Here is a 7,613-nt window from a genome sequence, read left to right as displayed (position 1 = left end):
CCCACCCCCCACCCCGTCACAGCACCTGCGTCTGGTCCCTGACTCTGCAATGACCTCTTCAAAACGTTTTTCTTTTCATAAATGTAACATAATCAATGTTTCTCAAACTCGGGCTCTTTGGATTACACCTGCACCATTTTGCCCATTGCATATGCTGCCTGAATAGTATTTACTTAAATTTTTTTCTCTAAATGTATTTATGTAAAATAACTCATTTTAAAAGAGAAACTTAAATCCTTACAGTAGGTGTGTTGGAGGGGGGGACCAGTTTCATTTACCATAAATAGGGATTGGGGAGGGGGTGGGGAGACATGGAGGAATGAAGAAAAACAAGAAAGAACTACCATATATTTTTTTAAATATTACAATTTTATAAACCATGGCTTGCCCAGGCAGTGCAACTATAAAGGACAGCAATTATTATTGTAAAAGTCAGGATTAGGGGTTATCTCTGGGAGAAGGGATGGTGGAGGTTCCTGGGACCCCAGTTCTCCTTAATCTAGGAAGTAGTTACAATCATGTGTTAATGCATTGTTTTCCTGTATTTTATATCTCATAATCAAAATACTCTGGAAATAAAAAATAAACAGTGAAATACAAGTAACTTACAAATGTCCAGCTAAAAATAAGGGAGGTGGCACTGGGCTGTGTGATGCTGGGACGGGCCTCTTGATAAGACCACTGGGCAGGGCCAGAAGCCCCACCTGGATAAATGCCCCCAGAAACATGCTGATAACAAGAGGCCTGCCAGGTGGTTGGGCTCTAGGCAGTAGCCCCCACCACCACACCCCAATCCTCTTTCCTTCCTACCCTGGGCCCCCATGATTGAAACTCAAAGCTTCAAGTGGGTCTGTGGGGGCCAGGCCTCTGAGTGTCCTGGGGCCAGTGTGGTGAAAACAGCATGAACCCGCTCTCAGGGTGACCATTAGCACCCAATCGGCAGGCGGGTGGGGAATGTCAGGCTGCTCAGGTCCAATAAGGGGAGCTGGAAGCATTCAGTTATTTACTGACACCATCCATTCTGATTGGTTGACTTCTGCGCCATGCCAGTTGTCCAGTGTGTATGGTGAGCCCTGCTAATAGTCATTAAAGCGTGTACGTAACTACTCACATAAAAACTGTCTGTTGAAACACGACTGCACGTCACTCACATACCTCTGGTAAGGCATGAAGTGAGTTTTAGGACATGCTAGGCATGACCTGGACTCCCCCAGGGCACCTCTAAGGACCCAAACATCACACACAGCTGGTCAATCACCAGCACTGAGCCCCTACACAAGAACATGGTTAATACTAGCACTTCCTTGTCTGGAAAATATGCGAGCTGGACATGCCCAGTACAGGTAAGAAGGCTGAGGCGAAGAAGGTAAAACAACTCCCCCGTGGGAACTCACTCACAACTGCCCTGCACTCTGGGTGTTTCTTTTTTTTTTTTTTAATTGGGGAGTTGGGGGAGGGGAACAGTGTTGGGGAATCGGGGAAGGGGAACAGACAAGTTGCTGTCCTTTTGTTCTTCAGTCTAGTTGTGGAGGACGTTGCTTCACTGGCCCATGTTGGTATTATCATTGCGCTCCTCCCAGCTGAGGTAGATCGGTTGCCGGCCTCTGGACGGTCACTCACAGTGGCTCTTGGCAGCTCATACTGGCTGCCGGCCACTCACGCTGGCTGCCAGCCACTCACGGTAGCTTATGGCAGCCCACTGCAGCCTCACTGCAGCCTACACCGTCGCCGGCGACTCATGGCAGCCCAGCTCCAGGTCAAGCTGCTCCTCACCATCTTAGCTATAGAGGGCAGTGTCACTGGCCCTCATGTGGAATCCGAACCTGGGCTCTGCTGCTCAGAGCTGGTGTCCCAAGCCAACTCTTAACCAACTCACCACTTGGCTGGCCCTGGGTGTTTCTTATTCAATCCTTACAACCGCCCTGGCAAGAAGCAACTGGGGAAACTGGGGCTGACCCAAGCACCGACTATTCTCTCCTTTTACCATCTTTTTTTGTTTGCATTCTCCTCCTCTTTTTCATGTGCCTTTCTTCTGAGGAACCCTGCAGCTCACTCACTGAGTGCAGGTCCCGCCAAGGACTTGCAGGCAACCCCATGTCTCCCCCCTCATTCAGCGCTCTCCCGTTTTTTATTAAATGTGTGTATCCATGCATAGAGAGCCAATCTGGAAGAATAGGCACCACCATGTTATTTTCTTCTTCATACGTTTTTGCATTTCCTGATTTCTTTTTATAATAAGGTTTGAAAATGAGAAAATGCAGGCGTGTGTTAAGGAAATAAGGCAGCACACTTTGGGGCCATGAGCTCTTGTGTGAGACTGAGGTGGTCTTGAGTCCTCACTCTCCCCTTCACTTGCTAAGGGGCCGTAGGCAAGACCCTCGCCTACATGGGCCTCAGTTTCCCCCATCTATTCAATCAGAAGGGTGTGCCACCTCCTCTTTATCCCCAAGCTCCACCCAGCCCGTTTTCCTGCCCTGCTCTGTGCCCTGGAAGTTTGGCCCCTGTGGACAGCACCACCCGGACATCCTGGCTGGCTGGCTGCAGGATATTAGAGGCTTGCGGGGGAGAGAGAGAAATGGGGGTATTTCTTCCCTGCAGGCCTTCCTTCTTTGGGTCTCATTTCCAGCAGGAATTCAGCCCCTCCACAACTCAGCTCCTGTGGGATGACAGCCCTGGTTTATGCCTCCAATTCTCAATGGACCCCAATAGCACCATCCCCTGGGCTCCCCATTGTTGCCAACCCCGTGCGTGGGAAACTGAACGTTTTGGTTGGGTCCCCTTGCGCCGCCCACTCTTCTGTAATATTCCTTCCACTAATCCAGCTGAGTTGGATTGTGTTTCCTGCTAGATCCTCAAGGTAATACAAGGGTGAGTCTATTAGCAAGTGTCAATTTCCCAGACCACATCCCAGGGATAAAAACCTATTCATTTTCCTATTTCTTCATATTTAAGCTCATTCTAGCTTTTAAACTCCCCTTTCCACTGAAGGTGAGAAATAAAGTTGCAAACATATTAATAAAATAGCACAGCCACTTCACTCAACTCTTCTTAGGCTAAGTGCTCATGGTATTCAGATTGCACATGTGCACACATGCACACACACACACTCACTCACACATGCCACCCAGAGGCGATCCAAGCTGGTGGGGGAGGAGTTTACAGACCACACCAGCATCTGGGGAAGGTTGTCCAGGGAAGAATGGTCCTCAGCCCTCACTGGTCTCCTTGCAGTCTGGGTCACCCCTATTCCTGCTGCTGCTGCTGCTATAACTACAGTTCTGCCATGACCCCCAATAATCCATTCCAAGGACCCTGCAGCCCACTCAAGACAGCATCCACTCTCAGCCACATGCATGCCCTCTCTGGGGGCTTGAGGGCTCTAATATACTATGCTCCCCTATACTATGCTGGGGTCCCTGGTCTCACTGATGCTGTCCTCAGGTCACTCCATTCCAACACCTCCCTCAGCCACTGCTGCTCCACCAGTCGGGCGCCATATTGGACTCCATCATGAGGCTTCTTCTGGGATCCCTACAACCTTAACTAGGGTTGCTATCACCTTGGAGGATGGGGTGCTAGGCTCATTCTCGGGAACTCAGTAACTCCAAACCCTAACCACACACCCCCATCTGCTCTTTCCACACTCACTAACTGAAATCTTTTGAGCAGGAGAACATTACTCATCACCACCCATTCATTCCCAACCTGTGGTTTATGGTATTAAATGTGTGCTCTGGGTCCCTGTGGCTTTGTGTATGACAAGCCAAGCTTTGAGAACTAAAATACAAGCAAAGAAAAACATTTTTCTCTCTCCAGCATCTGGTTTTTGCAATCAAAAGCCATAGCTTTCAAGAGCACTTTGGAACTCAAAACCGAAATTTGACTCTCATTACCCAGTTTTCTCAGGGGTCCTCCCTTCCCTGGGGTCTCAGCTTCAAGGTCTATTGTTAATAATACTGATGATCTTCAATGGCACTTCTAGCTACAACCAGCTCTGAACCATTTACTTACTCATTCAGTTAACAAATATCCTTTAAGCACCCTCTAGGTGCCAGGTGCTATGCTGGGCACTGGGGACAGAGTTGGAAACTGAAACAGACAAGGCCCATGCCTTTGGGGACCCTGGAGTCTACTGGGTGAGATAGGTGCTCATCAGAAGACAGAGAAAAATACAAATAAAGGGACAATGTCATAAAGTGTCCGCCGAATGATCCTAACTATATCTTGTTAATAGCAGTGGGAAGAGATGAGAACAGTGTACCTGGGTTTCTAGATGGTCCCTCTGGGTCTGGTCCAAACAGAGGCCCCAGAGAAGTTGGGGAGACTAGTTAGGAGACTACTTAGACCAGGCAAGAGACAACAGTCATTAGGACTGGTGCAGGGGTGATGGGATGAAGGAAATCAGATAGATTCGAAAGTTGTTCTGAAGTTAAGAATGGCAGGACTTGGTGATGGATTAGACATGGAGGTGGGGAGTGAGGGGAAAAAGGGATCAGAGTTCCTGCTTTGCAGGAGTGAATGGAAGTGGACAGGCGGTGGCATCCTCCATGGAGGTGGGCACTCTGAAGCAGGACCAGTTGGGGTAGGAAGGTCATTTTTAGACTGGTTTGAGGCAGACTAGGTATGAGGTGCCCATGAGATGTCCAAGGGAAGATGTCAGTTAGCAAGGTGGAGTCATGAATTTGCACTCAGCAGATGGTTTAGGTCTCAAGACACTTATTGGTGAGTTGTCTGCATACAGACAGCATGAGTGAGAAGAGAAACTGAGCCCAGGGGGCTCCTGCATCTGATGGCCTGGTAGCAGAAGATAAGATTGAGGCGCCCAAATAGCAAATTCAAGAACAGGGACGAGACAATACAAAGGAAACAGAAACTAAGAACCAGAATGCAAAAACACAGGGCTGACTACAAATAACGAGGCATCAAACCTACTACAAGTGTCAGAAATAAATGGTAAAGCTGAAGATACACAATATGCTAAAATAATTTATTATGAATAATCATCTGGCTCTAAAATAATTTATTATGATCATAATCATCTGGCTCTAAAAACCCAAAATTAGGGGTGGCCGGTTAGCTCAGGTGGTTAGAGTGCAGTGTTCATAACACCAATGTTGCAGGTTCGATCCCCACATGGACCACTGAATTGTGCCTTCCACAACTAGATTGAAACAACTACTTGACTTGGAACTGATGGGTCCTGGAAAAACACACTGTTCCCCAATAAATTTTTTTTTAATAAATAAATTAAAAAAAAATTTTAATCCCAAATTATTTCCCCAAAAAATGAGATATGTGAGAGGAAAGAGAAGCATATAATGGGAAATCAAGATTTGTGTATAAACCTCTGACATAATAAAAACAAGATTTCTAACCCACCAAAGAAAACTAATTCAATAAAACATGGCTCATTAAAAACAAAAAGCAGAAATAAGATGATAGACATAAGACCAAACATAAGAAGTGTCACAATAAATACTCACAGATTAAATTTGTCAAGGACTCGGATTGGATCAAAAGCCAAAATCTAAATTGTTAGACCTCAGAGTGAGATTTCTGTGATATTTGATAACTTGCTGGAGGACCCAGAATATCAAATCCTGCCCTGCCAACAACCCTTCCACATGAAGTTCTCAAGGGACAGACTTTCCAAAAACGAGAGCAAATGGGAAACAAATTTTTACATTACTATGATTAAGTTTGAGCCTTAACCAGAGGCTCCATGAAAAGCTGAATCCAGGTCTGATAGCCAGCTGTTCTAGGGAACCCCTAGAACAAAGTCACCAGTACGTAGGTTTTCAGATATAGCAGGTAAAAATATAAGATGCCAAGGTAAATTTAAATTCCAGATAAACACCAAATCGTTTGTAGCATAAGTATAGCCCATGCAATATTTGGGACATACATACTTGCACTAAGAAGTATCATTGTTGGTGGGCGGCTGGATGGCTCAGTTGGTTAGAGTGCGTGCTCTTAACAACAAGGTTGCCAGTTCGATTCTCACATGAGATGGTGGGCTGCACCCTCCCCACCCCCCACAACTAGATTGAAAACGGTGACAGGACTTGGAGCTGAGCTGCACCCTCCACAACTAGATTGAAGGACAACAACTTGAGTTGGAGCTGATGGGTCCCGGAAAAAATACACTGTGAAAAAGTCCCTTGCATTCCTATATACTAACAATGAAACCTCAGAAAAAGAAATTAAAAAACAATTCCTTTAATAAAAAAATAAGTATCACTGTTTATCTGAAATTCAAGTTTAACTTGGAGTCCTGTATTTTGTGTAACAACCCAGCACCCCACAGATGATGAACTATGATAGGAAATGAGCGCTGAGAAAGAGGAAGATGGTCTTCACCCAGCCACATGAGGGGGGTCGGGGGAGAGGAGGTGACCCTCCCATGAGTAAAAGTGGACTCATCAATCTGCAATCTGGCCAATGAGGTCAGCAGCTCCTCGATAGGAGGAGTTAGATGAGCAAAGAGCAGCAGCTTTTCCACCCTGGACTCCACTAAATGCTGTTTACGTAAAACCCACATCCAGTGAAATACCACATAAAGGTTAAAAATGAAGCGATTTCCAGATAATGGACTGCTGTATACATTTAACTGCCTCTTGCCAGGTGCCTGCTAACATGGTCAAAGGAGAAAAACACAGAACCAATCCATATTAGCATGCAAACCGGGGAGGAACGCAGACCACATGCTAGAAGCTGAAATGTCACACGAGGAAGGGCCAGCTGAGTGAATACCTGAGTACAGGTGTACTGGGTGGAGCTCGACCTGCTCACGAGAGCTGCGTTTTGTCAGTTAGTCAAACCATTGGCAGATGGAAATTGACCATGGGGGGAGTGTTGACACCATGAAAATTGGCAGATGCTACAAATCAGGGAGTTGTGGGGTTTTTTGTTTTGTTTTGTTTTGCTTTGAGAGCTGGTTGATAAAACATGTGTTGGGCTGAGTACTCTACACATCGCCGCCAAATAAGAAGAAATAAATCTCTGTAAGTTGAAGGCGCCCGGTGGCAGAAACAGTCAGTGCCTCCTCCCCATCTTCAGGGAAACTTGCAGTGTATTCTAGCCAGCTACCACCCCCAGGCTCTACACCTGCGTGTCAGGGCTCTTGTTCCCAGAACTGCCCCTGCTCGGCTGGCTGGAAATGCCGAGGAACTTACACACACCCCTGAAATAGCCCTCAACAAATGAGTCTCTTGGAAGTTGGAGCATTCGTGCCCTAGCTCCCTCACCAGCTTGAGTGGGATCATTCTGAGCTGTGCAGCTTGTACGATTCCCCCCAGTTTCCCCAAAGGCTTTCAGATGCCCACTGAGGTAGCTGGCTTAATCACTTCGCTAATGTCCATATGTGTTTTTCCAAGTGTAATTGTTACTTGGGTTTTCTTATTATGGGAAATACACACATTGAACATTTTAGGAAGTATAGCAGATACACAGTTACCATGTTTGCCTCCTTCTTCTTTTGATATTTGTATGTGAGTACATGTACAAAAGCATCTCATTTCCCTGCCCTCCTCCAGACTGACCTGTACTTGCCGAATAAACTACTTGCACTTGAATCCTTGTCTCAGGCTCCGCTTGTGGGAGAACCCAAGCGA

This window comes from Hipposideros armiger, unplaced genomic scaffold, assembly GCF_001890085.2.
Source record: "Hipposideros armiger isolate ML-2016 unplaced genomic scaffold, ASM189008v1 scaffold_31, whole genome shotgun sequence".
NCBI classification, from domain to species: domain Eukaryota; kingdom Metazoa; phylum Chordata; class Mammalia; order Chiroptera; family Hipposideridae; genus Hipposideros; species Hipposideros armiger.
The sequence above is the reverse complement of the archived record's forward strand: the minus strand, read 5'-3'. Positions refer to the sequence as shown.